This window comes from Heliangelus exortis, chromosome 1 (genome assembly GCF_036169615.1).
Source record: "Heliangelus exortis chromosome 1, bHelExo1.hap1, whole genome shotgun sequence".
NCBI classification, from domain to species: Eukaryota; Metazoa; Chordata; class Aves; order Apodiformes; family Trochilidae; genus Heliangelus; species Heliangelus exortis.
The window spans coordinates 169,554,422-169,569,476 of record NC_092422.1 but is presented as its reverse complement, the minus strand read 5'-3'; the positions used below and the strand labels follow the sequence as shown (position 1 = coordinate 169,569,476).

Below are 15,055 nucleotides of genomic sequence, written 5' to 3'. Positions count from 1 at the left end.
AATCTCATAATTTATTTGTTTTCTGTGGTCTAACTGGCACCAAGTGGTTTGCCACAGCCCATTAGTTTGTGCTTATAAAATGTGGTACATTTGCCATCCAGATCCTAACCACATCTTTGCTCCTACATTTTAATTTGAACTTTAAACTCAGGTCTTTCCCCTGAAGTGTGCTGAAGTTCTTCAGTCTGTCTTCTGAAGGTTAAGCTCACCATGTTCCACTGGGATCTGGCAAGGATGCAAAATGATAACTGTCTGAGAAATTCTTCTGTCAGTATTTTATACCCGTATTTTCTCAAAGTCAGGAGTGCCTACGTATTCTCTTTATGAAACACAGTATTTTGGAAGCAAATTCAGGCAATATCCTAATGTTTTAGGCCCCCCGTTTACACATTGCTGAATATTTACCTAGACTGTAGTGGCTTTGTATTTAAGATGAAATAAATTAGTTTGGAACATGGGAGTTGTATAGCAAAGAAAAAAGCAAACAAAAGTAAAGAACATCTAGGGGCACAGAATAAATTCAAGCACTTACTTCACTCTCTTTACAAAAAGGATTTTCTTCACATCCATCTAATCTTCTTTGCATATTCAGGTCTCAAACAATAATATCCTGGCCTCAGACTGTTAGGAGCATGAATATCACCAAAGTCTGAAGCAGTAATGTCTGACTTATTGTTTAACCCTTGGATATTTATATGCATGTGCTACATCATTTATAGAATCTCTTATTCAACTAGAGTCTTGTTTTTCAGTAGGTCAGCTGTTTAGATTTAACTGGCCAGAGTTGCAACAGGGTTTCTGCAGATGTGCAGAGTAAGGGCTTTTTACTTTTATTGAGTGTGGCACTTTGCACTATTAAGTGATGGCCATAAAGTTCACCTTGAGATTTGTTTTCTGAAATGGATGATAAAGCCTTAATCGCTATAAAAGTTGCCACTTTGCAACGCACAAAAGGCTGTTCCTAAAATGGAGGATTCAAAATCAAGTTCAGCGACAAAAGATAATCACGTTTACTACATGTTAAATTTAGACTTGGATTCATTTTGAGGAATATTGAGTGGAATGGAAGTGACAAAATGATTTTAAAATGCTTTCTGACATAGTGTATAAATGAACTGCAAGGTGTGAAAGGGAAGGTAAGCACTGCTGGTGCTTCTTGATTGGGAGGCAGGTTGAGCAGAAAGGTTTATTTGCGATAGCCCTCATCCGAGACTCTTCTCCAAACCCTCTTGTCCAGAGCTTCTCTTGAGTAACCCCATCTGAGCGTCTGACTTCCTGAACTCGTGAACTGGAAATTTAACCTAATTCAGTTTTGCTCCGAGTGCTGAAGCAGGCGCTGGAAGGAGCGCTGGGCCGGCGGCCGCTGGCTCCGCTATTTGCGTCAGTGCCCAGGACAACCGGCACCGCCGCCCGGGATTCCACCGCCCCCAGCAGCCGGCAATGCCATCCCCTGCCTGGCCCGGATCCCTGAAACTCACTGGATTGTTGTACCCACCGCGGCCGGCATGACTGGCTCCGATCCCGCGAACACTCGTGTTTAACGACACACACGTGAGCAGGGCTACCGAGTTCAATAGCACTATTCTCGAGTGTAAAATAATATCCTTGTCTCCAGTTTGGGAACCAGCTGAAACCATCTAGAGGGGCACTGCCGGGCTAAAATAATGCGTCTATTTAAAACGCCGCCTTTGCCAGGGCCCGCACCGCTGAGTGAGTGGGGGGGTGTGAGGGGGTGCCCCGGACAGCGTTTGCCTTTCCTCGGCGGGGGGACGGCGGGGGAGCGGCCCGTCGTGTCCCGACACCGGCGCTGAGGAGGCTCCCACCGGGCCGGGGGCCGGGCTGGGTTATCTTCCAGACGCCCTGGCGAGGCTCGGGGCTGAGGAGGCTAAGACCTGGTGCTGCCTGCGAGGTCCGCTGGCAGAGCACCATGACGATTTTATTCCGATTCAGGGATGGAGGGAGGGTGCGGGGGTCGTCAGCCTTCCCCCGGAGGAGGTGGCCTGGGGCTCGCTGCTTTCCCCCAGCGCTGGCGGAGGGGCGATGCCCAAGATGGAGGCCACCGCCCCGCTGGCCTCCGCCTCAGGTGCGGGGGACCCGCTCGGCCGCCAGCCCGGCCCTGGCCCCCCCACTCCCCGCCTTCGCCCCACTCCTCCCGCACCCAGGCACGACTCGCGCAGACGCGCGCCTTCCCCGCCCCCCCGCGGGAGCGCGCCCCGCGGTACGGCGGGGGCGGGGGTACCGGGGAGGTGATAGGCGCGGGAGCGCGCCTGCCGCCGCTCTTCTCGCCGGGCTGCCGAACGGGGCGGCAGAAGGAGCGCTGCGGCGGCGGCGGGTTCCCCTCGACCCTCTCCCCAGGCGGAGGGGCTACAGATTCCCGTGAGTACCGGCCCCAGCGTCCCTGTCACCGCGCCGCAAGCTGCGGGAGGTGCCGCGCCCGCCGCCGCACCGGCAGCTCTTGTGCCGGCGCCCTCGCCACACCGCCCCGACGGCGAGGAGCCACCCGTTCGGCACCAGCAGGGCCGGGTCTGCCGGGGGTGCCGCCGCCTTACACCACAATGTGAGAGGGGGACGGGCGAGCGGAGCGCGGCGCAGGTGCCCGGGGCGCGGAGACCTTGTGCCGGCAGCGGCTGTGAGAAGGCACCTGGGGAGCCCGCCCGGTGCGGCGGGGGCTTTGTTGCGGCGGCTGCTGGGGACCCCCGGTGGGGAGGTTTGGGGGGTAGGGCCGGCCCCCGGCGCGTCGCAGCCGCGGAGCGTCTCGGTCGGAGACGTTCCGGGATTGCGACGCGCCCCGCATCCATCCCTCGGCGATCCGGTCGCCATTTCGTGCGCTGGCCGGCGGGGGCGAGGGCCCGAGGGGGGCGGTCGGCGTGTGCGGGGGAAGGAGCTGTCTGTGCTGAAGTGCCGGGACCCGGGTTTCAGCTTTTTTTCAGCCTTCTCTCTCCGCGCTTTGCTTCTTGCAGGGAATAGCAACGCCAAATTTATTTCGGTATTTAAAAAAAAAAAAAAAAAAAAAAAAAAAAGCTAAAATGTAGCTGAGTCCTGTATGCTGTTGTTTTCCTTCCTCTCTTGATGTCGATTAATGCCGAGAATTGCAAAGAGGTCTGGGCAGCGAATGCACTTGCTCTTGTGTTAAAAACTCACAATTAACTAAATCTTCAGTGACTACTGAACTCCTCGGCACAGATGTGTTAGTTTTGAAGTCTGAAATGTGTTTAAAGTACGGCTTCGGTGTCTTAAGTGTAAACAGTACCTGATTAATAATGTCAAGCTGTTTAAATATTTAAGATCATAGTGTGCTTCAGCCCAGTTAATAAGGCTCTTCTATATTGAAGAGTACAATAAGGCTGTTCCATACTGACCAGTATGCTGTGAAAGGAATGCTGTTTCTTAGCTGTCAGTATAGGTAGATAAAACAATGTAAAACATGATATGTAACCCAACAGTGGAACCTCCGGATCATGATAAGATGTTCTTTTTATCAATAAAGATCCATATTTTCACTGTTTATTCAGAACAGCCTCCTGCTGTGTCAGGAAGCTGGTATTAGCCACCCGGGTTTCTTTTTTTCTAATGTTTTCTATATTTGAATATTTCTTCCTCTGTTTCTGAGTGTTAAAATACATTTTGATTCTTAGTTAGGTATATTATGGAAGAGGTAGATGAAACCTGAAAACTAATAGTGCACCTGTTAGATGCATTGAAATGCGTTCAACTTTTTCTGTAATTTAGCATAATGGGTATGATAATTTATGGATAGTAATTATATGGGGCTGTGCATAGAACAGGTCACTGTGCAACATCAGAAGGCATCTGGACTTCATTTTGCGTTTGAGAGCAGCACATATGCCAAGACATGCATCTTGCTGGTGTTCTTTGGCAAAGGGTATTAACTGGAAAGAGAAGGATGCTATAGTGTTATATACTAGCTCAAAGGACCTAGAAGTCAGAAAACTGACTTGCAGGTGCAGCATACTTTTAATACCAGTCTAATCTCTTTTGTATCACCATTTGTATGAATACCTTTTAGACATTTATTTAGCTGTAATTAGTTTTGAATAGAAATTGCAAAGCAAGTGACCCAAGTTATTAAAAGAGTTTGAGACCAAAGTCTGTGAAAGTTTCTTATTTGAATTTTAAAGTACTGTGAAATTCTCTTGGGTGTCTAAAATTAGCTGTTAGACTATACCAGCACAGAACAGGATAAGTGTTGTATTCTTAGAATATTGAATGTAAAGAAGAAGAAAAACACAGAAAGCTCCTTGCTGTTAACAGAACTCAGGACCCACTGAATGAACTTGAGTCCTGGTTTGTGCAAAGGCAATTTTAACGAAGGGAAACTGTACAGCTGTGTGGCCACATTGGATGATGGGGTAGTGTATGCCAGCTGGTGTTAAGGATGGAGCTAAAATGCTCTTCACAACTGGCAGAATAAATCCACAGTAAAACATTGGTATCTTAGTTTTCTAGTTAATCTTCCTGGTCACAGTAAAAATGCTCAGAAGTAATAATGTTTAAAGTGAATAAAATCACTAGAATCTGAGCCTTATCATAGTTTATCTCCTTGCAGAAAGCATAAAATTAATCACATAAGCATCACCTTGTTGCATAAGAAGGGCCGTAATGAGAAAAGTTGGCTTTTAAAAATGGTCTTTATTTTCAGAAGATGAAATGAAAGAACAAATCCAGTGGACACTTACTGATTCCTCCATTTAGCTGCCTGTTTTTCTTTCTGCTCAAAAAGGTGATGGCAGAAGCTTTAGTAACCAAGTTTCTTGGGCTTAATGAGATGTCTGTCTAGTTGACAGATTTTATTGCTTTGAGGATTCCAGTTTAAAGTCAGGAAAAGGTAATGCTTGTCTCCCTATTCTTCCTGCTGCAGGGAAATGACTCTCCATGGTATCTGAACACAAAGCACACTGAATACACTAAGGGTTTGGGGTTTTGTTAAGAGATTATTGCATAGCTCAAATAGTTCAATTAGCCTAAAAATTACATATTTTGCCTGCGGCTGTGGAATTGCTGTTGGTCTGTAGTTTTGTTCAGTTGTCCCAAATCACCTTGAATTGAGATTACTTACCTTCCATGATATTGGAATAGTACAGTAAAACTGTGCTGTTCAGTTTTCAATGGGTATGTTCATTTTGCTATGCTTTATGAACGGAGTTGGTAAAATGGGAAGCCATACAGAGAAAGTACATCTCGGTAATGTAAGCTGAGGGAATAATGTGGGAGGTTGTCTGCTGGGCAATATGCAATGAATTTGACTTTGCCTCCCTGAGTGGGCTGATAGTATTCAAAAAATTCAGTTATACTTTCTCCACAGTGATAATTTGCTGCGTTTTAAGTGGGTAGGTATGTGTATTGTCTATTCAGTTTAGTATTAAGGATACCTATGCATTTATGAACGGTGTCTTGTAAATACAATATTAAGGGAATTTGTAAAGGGTTAATCTCCAATAATAAGATTAGCATGATGCACCATAAGTTTTGTCCTGCTGTTTGTTAACCAGGAAGGGACAGTTGCAAGCTAGCTATATTGCTTTCTTCTGAGCTGCTGGAGGCTGGCTGAGCTTTCAGTTATTTACCTCAATAGAAAACTGAAAGGGAAAAAGTGAACAAAGGAGGTCTGTTTTGCCTGTCCCACTTGCTGGGCTGTTGTCTTTGCCCTTTTCAGTGAAGGAGGGGGTAGAGCTGGGTCAAAGTTGAAGAACACTGAAAAGGAATTCAAGTCTTATATTGAAATGTGAATGATAGCTTAGTTTGAGTACCAAATGCATTTGTTTGAATTGACTTTTTTCCATCTGTGGAAGCTGTAACTGATAGATGGTGATGGACTGGCATATAGACTGCTAGAAGGTACAGCTAGACATGTCTGCAGACTGTGATTAAGATGCTCAGTAAACAAGTACATATCTGATGAGACTTTTAGTACTGGAGATACTGATGCTAGACACTGTGTGACACACTAGACATCTGATTGTGTGAATTAAGGGCAGGCCCCTGCAGCTGGCATACATTCAGACTTACTTGTCTGGCCTAATTGCATTGCAAATACTCCTCTGGACAGCTCTAGCTTCTCCCTTCTACTAAATGTTGAATAAGTAGAGAAATGTTCATCTGGGTCCTCTATTAACTGTTGTAAGAAGCTTTCAATTTTTTTTTCGTTTTGATGTATGAATCAGGATAAATGTATCTTAGTATTCATTTTGTGAATACACTGTTTTCCTACAGTGTTTCGGTTTTGAAATGGCTCAATTCATAATGTGATTACAGCTTTCCCCTTGTTAACTTTTTGGGATTGAAGCATAATAGCTTGAATTATAAAATGTTTCTGTAAGAGCTCACAGTACCCCCATTCTACTTTAAGCAACCAAACTTTATTTAAAAAGCAGCATTTCGTGCAGAGCATCTCGGATGTACAAAAATAGCCAAGTGAGGAAAAAAGGCCAGTTCAACTTATGAGGACGTGATAACTTTAAAAAACAGCCACATTAGACAGGAACTGGCTGTCTGAATTGTCAGTTAAATCAGACAGAATCAGTACAAATGCAGTCTCTAAATTCTGTAAATACTCATGGAATGTTGTTGCATTTGGATGTGTCCCAGTGTGACACTTGTCATAATACTTTGTCTGCACCATTAGGTATATATGACCTTTTAGTTTCCTCTGGTATAAAGTATGTAATTGTTACTGTTTAACAGCTTACTTGAGGAAAACAGAAGTTGATCCATAGCTTCCTGGTGTATGTGTTAGTCTGTGGCTGCTAATGACACTTTCTGGGACAGCCACACAAAATATTAACATACCATTTACCTTTAAACTGTTACCCAAGTGAAGATGTGACACTGTTTATACATGAGTACAGATTTTCTTTGTCTGTTTGAACTGTACCTCTCACGTGTAACTTCTCTTTTCCTGTGTTTACAGTATTGCTGCATTTTGTCCAACTTAATTCTGAGGGTTGATGCAAAGGAGTTGCCTTTACACTGTCACACCACTGTAGGGCTTGTGTGTATGCAAAGGCATTGTATATTACCAGTATTGTATATTAGTGCAGCAGACAGCTTTTGTACAAGATTAGGAGTTGGGAAATAGTTCTGTTGGTGGAGAACAGTATTATGGATTTAACCAACTCGTGCATAGGCAATGGCCAGGAGAAGTCTTCCCACTGAATATTGTTCCATGGGCAGGGTAGTAGAAAGGGAGTAGAAATTCAGAGAAAGAGGCTGAAGGTAATTAATTATGAAAACAAAATCCACGAGGAGAAGGATAAAGCACAAAATGTATTACTCACTTTTCCATTAAAAAGACGTGGTAGAACCGAGGGAGGTGGGAATAAAATTGACTGGAAATCTTCAAGAGAAAAGGCAACAGTTTTGGGAGCTCTGAGTACAGCAGAACGAGGGGGAATGTGCATATAGCTCATGTAGAAAAGTGTGTGGGATGAAGCAGGGGATAGCTCCTCAGTGTGAGGTGGGAAGTGCAACCAGTCCTGAGGGAGGGAAGAATTTTGAAAAGCACGTCAGCAGCAGGGAAATGAGTTACTTGAAGTGGAGCAGAAGAATAACAAGAATTTGTCTTACTGCTGGTAGAGAGGTGAGAGTTTGTTTACTAAGGAATTACCAAATCAAGCAATTTGAAGGAAAGCATTAAAATACCCCTGTTATCTTCATGGCATATTCCCTGTCATTTAAAGGTCTTCTCAAGAGTATTTAAGAATTCAGTGTTGTTCATCAGTAGGCCCGTACACTGCAAGTTGACCTTTGTAGCAGGATAGATGGTCCTCTTTAGAAGGACAGCTGCTGTTAACATCTTTAGGGAAGGCAAAATGCAGAAGGTGCTTGATGTGCCTTCCTTGCTACAGTTTTCAAGTGGTGTTAGAAAGAGGTAAGTTTGAGCATTGCTATTTGTTGTGTGGGACAAACAGGTTCAGTGACTTGAGTGCAGCCACTTTGAGTAAGATGGAATCTGTGGGCCCCTGCACTAAGCCCACCCACCTGTACACCCATGCTGTGGTGTCTAGATAAACGAAATATACAATAGGAAGTTCCTGCTCTTTTCTTCAAAATGGAAGGTATTTTTTAGTAGTCAGCCTTGCTCAACTTGGTAATTTTGTTGCAGTTGTGGCATGGCCACACACAATCCAAATCCGGTTCTTGCTTTGGGTGTGATAAGGTGTTAATGGGCTGTGCTAGCCATTTTACTGTTTTTTTGGTTTTTTTTTTAACTTAAGTATTTCTTACTGAAACTCAGAAGAAGGAGATATATTCCTTTTCCTTTCTCATCCTTTCAAAATTGTTCAGTACTTGAGTCAAGTTTACAACAGGGGAGCTCTGCATTGAACAAGAACAGAAGCTGAGTTTTTGGCATGTAATGTTGGATAAACTGAAGCCTCTAGTCATTCTTGAGTGTTGGAGCAGGAAGTTTTCTGTCCAGCTGCTGTGAAGAGTTGTGTTCTCCATGGATGGCAGACGTTCTCAGTTATGAGCAGTGTAATAGTTGCAGTGTGATAAGCTTTTGCTGTTGCTGTTAAATCAGTTCAGGACATAACGGCAACCCATTTTCCACATCATGAATTGAGTTCTGAATAACACTAAAAGCCAGAGTTGGCATGGTGATGTGTTCCAGAGTCCTGGCAGGTTTTGAGTAAGTTGTTGCTTCTCTGGAATGTGGGGAAATAATTTCAGTGTTGCATTGCTCAAGTGAGTGAGGTGTGAAGACAAAAACCTTTGTAACCAGAGTTGTTGGACCAGATACTGTCTTTTCACGAGATGTAAAATATTCCTGCTTCCATTTGCCACTATACCTATTTATTAATTTATAGTGATGTTCAGAGCCACACCAAGGTGGGAATTGCCTTGGCAATGAAGGTGGAAGGGGGGCATATGTTTTTGGGGTTGTTGCAGAGAATCATACAGTCTTCTGAGCTCTTTTTGTTGCAGGTGTCACTATACTTCCCTAGGCATAGGTTTGATTAGGAGATAGGGACAGATGGGGAACTATTACCCCTATTACTGCCACCCCATCCAAATACATGTTTGGGACATCTGTGAGGGTCTGAAGGAACCCACTCTTCATATCTGAGCTGTTCATACCCTGGATGTATACATGTATTGTTTGGGTTGCTTTCCTCTACTCATGAGCTGTATTTTGATTAGAAGTCTAAAGCAACCAAAAAATCCCATGTCAGTGCTCTACATACTGAGTGTTATTTTGAATCCTTCTGAAGTTTGTATGGTTTTTACATAATCTAATGTCTTTACAAGCATCAAATAATGAGGAAGAGTGGATTCCACCTACTGCTTCTCTGACAGTGAAGGCTTAGAGCTGGGAAACAGTTTCCTTTAACTTTTTCCTGGATATATAATGCAAAGCAAGTAAAGAAGCTGGGTGACTGCTTCCCTAACAACTGGACTACAGACTCTGGTTCTTCCCTATTGAATGTTTTTGTCCATATTAATCTTGCATTATGTACAAAGTCAGATTTTTCCATGTAGTACTTCCAATTCCAAGTCTGACACCTTTTATGTGCAAATAGTCTTTTAAATAGCCATCTTTTTCCTTGGAAGCATTTAATGTATTCATGCACTTTGGAGTCTTGTTGCCAAGGTTGAAATGCATTGCAAAATGTAACATCTTCTCCCAGACAATACCAAAAATATAATCTCAATATAAACGGAAACTTCAGGTGTTATTTTGGGGGGATTTTTGTAATTTTTCTTCTTTCCTGTAGTATGAGCGCTTTAAAAATTGGTGTCTGAACCTGGTTCTAGATATGGACAAAACAAGGAACATCTTGAATTATATGAGGGCTATTTCTGCTTGATAAAGTTGGGATATAAGCAACTAGAAAGCAAGCTAGCCTAGGATGGTTAAAAGCTGAATTCCCTGTTACACTTTGTCATGGGAATTTTATAAAATGAATTTTATCCTAAAAAAGATCAATATGAGAGAACATAAAAAGGTCGGTGTGACCACCAGAGGGCAGACACAATGTTTAATGACTCCAAACCGAAAACCTTGTAAAGGAAACTGCCTTTGCCTGAATATAGTCAGATAGTAACTCAATAAAAACCAGTATAGATGTCCAGATTTTCATACATTGACAAAATATAATCCTCTTTAATGTTTAAAAAGAAAATAAACACATGTGCTTCGAACTCACCTGTGTTTTTGTATTCCTGCAGTGGAAGTCAGGGCTGTTCATTAAATCTTGTAGTTTGACCTCTAATTAATGAGTTCTTAAACCTGTCTCGTTTTCCTTTTCATTGGGTGCAGTAATTTTAATTCAAGCCAGTTTTCTAGGTCTGTGTCTATCTTATTTTGGAAATGAAAATTACACTCCTTTCTCAATAGTTTCCTTCTTGTAGTTAAACAATAATTTAATTCTGACTAAATTCAAGTTCCTGTTTTCACAAAGCTTCTCTAGCATTTGCATATTCTTCTTTTCCTTTTTATCATTAATATAATTCATGTCCTTTAAAGGCTTTAATTTTGCTCTTTTGAATATCATGGAACATATTTAACATTTAAGCCTAAAATTAAATACTTTAATAGAGTAGCCTTTTTTCAGGAATGTAGTTTTACTGTAGTTTTTAGTGAAAGATGATGTTCAGTAATTTTTATTTAGCTTTCTTGCTAGGAATTCAGCTTCCTTGCTTACTTAAAACGTGTAATGTGTTGGCTTTTACTGTCCATGCAACTTCTCAAATTAGAGCAGTGGTGTGTTTTCTTTGGATTATTTTCCTCTAAAACCGAGGCAGTTTTTGTAAGGAAAGTGAAGTCTTTATGCCATTGTTTTGAAATCACAGTATTCTTTAGAACCAAGTCTTAAGAGCTTTGGTTGCTCTCAGGGGGTTTCAATTCTAGCAGTTTTCCTGGCGTGAAGCATCATCAATCTAGCCTGAAATGCTGCCCCAGATTTCCAGTTTCCCCACTGTCATTTCCAGCAGGCACAATTCCCTTAGCAACAGGAGTTCTGGAGAGGTCTTTTATAAGATGGTTTGCAGATATCATCCTCAAAACTGCATCTAGAATTTCTCCAAGTTACTTCTGAAGTTTTATGTGCTTCTTGACTACTTGTGAAACCCCCTTGGCACTGAAATGTGGGAGGAGATTTCTCGTTGCATCCAGGGAAATGTACTGGCAGAATTGACAGCATCAGACACATGAAAGTATCATAGAAGCTAATGATTTATTAGGTTTTAAGTCTTCATAGTTCACTTGGTTGTGTGTTCTAGCTTTCTTTTTATTTTTTCTTTTTCAATGTCTAGTAGCCTAGAAACATTTAAAAATGTACCTGAGTTGCTTGAATTTGTTGACTTTTGCACCTTTTTTTTTTTTTTTAATTCAGTTGAAGTTCTGAGACTTGACAACTCTCTACAAGGGCTGAATTCTGTCCCTTAAATACAGTGACAGCAGTGCTATTGCTGAAAATGTGCAGTAGCTGTAATCTGTTGGAGGTTACATAGGTACCAGGGCTAATGCAGAAGGAAGCATTAGTAGGAAACCTTCTTGTTCATTATGATACACAGAACAACAGACTCTCATGTGTGTTTCTTTTCTCTTCTGAGGCAAAGCTGTCCAAAAGGGTGAAAGATTTGTGCTTCCCCTCCTGAGAATACACTGCGACACACCAACAGTTACCATTCTCATAACAACAGTTTCACACAGCAAGCTAAATACTAATATTACTAAATACTAATAATACTAGATAAATCCTATTTTTTTTTATTATCTTAGATGAGAATGTTCTAATTACAAACTATTATGTAGCTTTCTAGTTGTACTAATAAAAAATCATAAATAATTGGAATGTAAGAGATAAAGGTTATGAAGTGCTGCAACTAGAAATGTGCACATCTCTTCTTTGTTGTGCTGCTCACAAGAAGAAAAATGACCTTTCACAGATGTTGTCTGGATCTCAGCTCTGGTCATTATTTTACAGACTCAATGCAATTTCAAGTTCATACTTGCAAATACAAGTTAATTGCAAGTTAGTCCAAGCACATTTCTGTTAAGGTGCAGAATAATGCTGATCCCTAGAGCTGAGTGCCTGACTTACACTGGATGGTAAAGGATAGAGTAAGACATATTTCTGAATGCATGAGTAAAAAAATAGCTGAATATTTGCTTTCATTAGTGTAAGGTTTTATCTGTGGTTGTGGGAAATAATTTATAATTGACTATGGTGAGGTAATTCACTACTCTGACTAATATTTGATGTTTTTAAAAAACATTCAGATTAGTGGAATTATGAAGTTGCATTTCATAATGAATTATAATTAGATTCAATCCCCTCCATTTTCAATATTAATTTAGCTTTATATTTAACAAGAAAATGAACTAAGCTGATACTGTGTTGTCATTGCCATGAAATATGACTTAGAATTTTAAACAGTTTATGAACTCAAATATATTGTCATTCAAGATGGAAGTGTTACCTTTCAAAAAGAGAGCTATTGATAGTTTTTAACACTAAATATTGCTGGAAAAGTCAACCTGGCTTTTCTGATAGAACACAAAATGTAAATCAACCCTGGTAATGTAATTCAATCTCTGAACACTAATCCTCAAACAAAGACTTGCACAGAGTCCAAAATTAAACACTTGCAAGTCTAAGGAGGACTCAGAAGGGCAACATTTTTTAGTTAATTTGTCATCTTTATCCCTTCATTGGTGTTTCTGCCAGCCTATGATAGATTTTTAAATACCTGCTATTCAGCACAGGCAAGCAATTAGTATGTAAATCTTACTTTGAGTGCAATTGTGTAATAATAGGCACAGAACTGTAAAACAAAACTTAAAGATTCCTTGTAAGGAGTCTTACATAGTTACATATAATTAGGCAGTTGGACTTTGAAGTAAATATCTTAAAACCTTTGTTTGCTATATAATGACTTTTCAGTTCTTATATAAAATTATTTTGAAAAATTCTGTCTCTTCTTTTGGCTATCTCTCTGTAAACTACCAGTTCTAGTGAGATTGTAGTTTATAATTACAGCTTCTAGACACAATTAATGAGTATTGTTCAATACAGTTTTTTAGTATTTGTGTTTTTAAAGAATATTAAGTCTTACTCCACTAAATATATTCACATTTGTCGAAAAAATCCTGTTGCAACACTGTTCAATACCAGAGTTTAAAAATAGTGTGTGAAAGGACATGTTTAGTGTAGGTATTCTACTTTCAGAAGCATTTTGTGTAGCACAACTCACACATCAGAGAGTTTCTTTGCTCTTAATGAAGTAGGGTTTGAGGTCTTTAATCTTATTCAGGATGTGGAAAGGAAAGTTTGGATTTATAAGCAGATAGTTTAATTCTTAATAGTGCTTCAGCACTGTAAGGCTAAAAACTACATTGTAAAGAAAATATGGAATCCTGCAGATGGCTGAGGGAGTTGGCACCTTTATAGACATGGAAGAACCAGTATGGCCACATTATCCTCACTCATTTGACCTTCAGCATGAACGGATGATATTTGGTTGAATCAAATTAATTAGATTAACAAATACAATACTTGATGAGAAAAGGTGGTAAGTTTTGGGACTTTATTTCATTTTGTTTTGAAGAGGGAGGCAGAGCTTCCCTGACACATCCAGTGAACTGTATTGAGAACTGATCATTAGTACCATACAGTAAATTTAAATTCAAAACTCTCCATTATATGTGGTTCTCTTTATTCTCCAAGCTGTGGTTTCTGCTAGGGTTAATTTATTTGTTAATTTTTCAGATTATGTATTAGCTGTTCTATAGAACTAGAAATGCCCAAAAGGCTTTGTGGGAGCAAGCTTAGGTTGTAGAGCAAGAGAGTTACTTTTATGCAGTGCTGTCTGATTTGAGGTCAGTATTAGCTGAGAGATTTGTGTCCATTCAGAGTAAACAGTATGATTGACCTCTTTGACATCAGTTATATGGTCAGTGTTCTTCTGTAGCTTAATATATGGAGACATGTAATATCCCTGTGGGGTGGTTTGGGCTTTTTTTTTTTTTTTTTCCTTGATTATCTGACCCCTTTACTGCCTTGGATAATTGAAAATTAATTGTGCTGTTAAAGGCTGGCAGGGTGGGGGAGTGGTGGAAATGAAGGTGGGAATGATACCTTATGAGGTGATAAATGCATTGCTGGTCCTCATGGTAAAGATATACTGCCATCCATCAGTATCACTCCAAGACAGTCAAGGTGAAAGGAAAACTTTCACCTGTGGAAATCACTTAATAGTGTATATAGAGAAATAAAAATAACAGCAAACTTGGGTGTTGTGGCTGTCAGTGGGGTTTTTTTTTTGTTGTTGTTGGTTTTGGTTTTTTTTGTTTTGGCTTTGTTGGGGGTTTTTTGGGGGGGGTGGGGGGTTTGGTTTTTTTTTTTTGAGAAGCCACAGTTGTGAAGCTGATTACACTCAGGTTGGTTTGAGAACTTTTAATGTAAGTGGAAGATGCAACCTTCACTTAGGAAACACTTCTAATCCATTCTGGGTAGTATTTTAAAATACTTGCTGGAACACTGGGGGTACATTGAATTTACTTCAAATATTTAAGAAGAATGCCTGAGAAATGTGTGGGATTTTATTTTTCCATCTAGTGTCATTATGTTAAAATTACATGAAAATATCTCAATATTTGGGGCTTTTTCTGGTCTGCCATCTAGGTAAAATGGAAGTAATGCCTCTAGAATTAATCTGAAGCTTGAATTGGGCTTTTCATCCTTTTATTTAATTTAGTTCAGTGCAACTGTCATAAAACAATTATTTCTAGGTATTATCCCTTTCATCTGGAAACTACTAAGGAAGAAGTACAGGTACAGATGAAGAAGGTTTAGTGTGATAGCAAGTGCTGGGAAGCATCCATCGTGTTTTCCTTAAAAAAGACAATGTAATCCTTTGTCTCCAAATAACTTTCCCTATATTGTTGCAGCAAGACAGCTGTTTAAAGAGTGGATGGGAAAAGTAATTGCCTGGTTTGTGTTGCATTGGTTAATGCTCATCTGGGGAACCTGATCTCTCAGATATGGTCTGATGGTCCTTTACTGGATGGTGATGGGAGTCTCTTCAGCTG

At 40.7% G+C, this 15,055-nt stretch overlaps 1 protein-coding gene across 3 annotated transcripts in view; it reads left to right on the top strand.

Annotated features, from left to right (window-relative positions):
- Positions 1-2,262: 2,262 nt before the first annotated feature.
- The window catches only part of NRCAM (neuronal cell adhesion molecule), a 151,291-nt gene continuing 138,498 nt past the window's right edge, over positions 2,263-15,055 (top strand). For all 3 annotated transcript variants that reach the window (XM_071733617.1, XM_071733614.1, XM_071733618.1), the window contains exon 1: positions 2,263-2,376. The gene's annotated coding sequence lies outside the window, so the exon portion shown is untranslated. The remainder of the gene's footprint in view (positions 2,377-15,055) is intronic.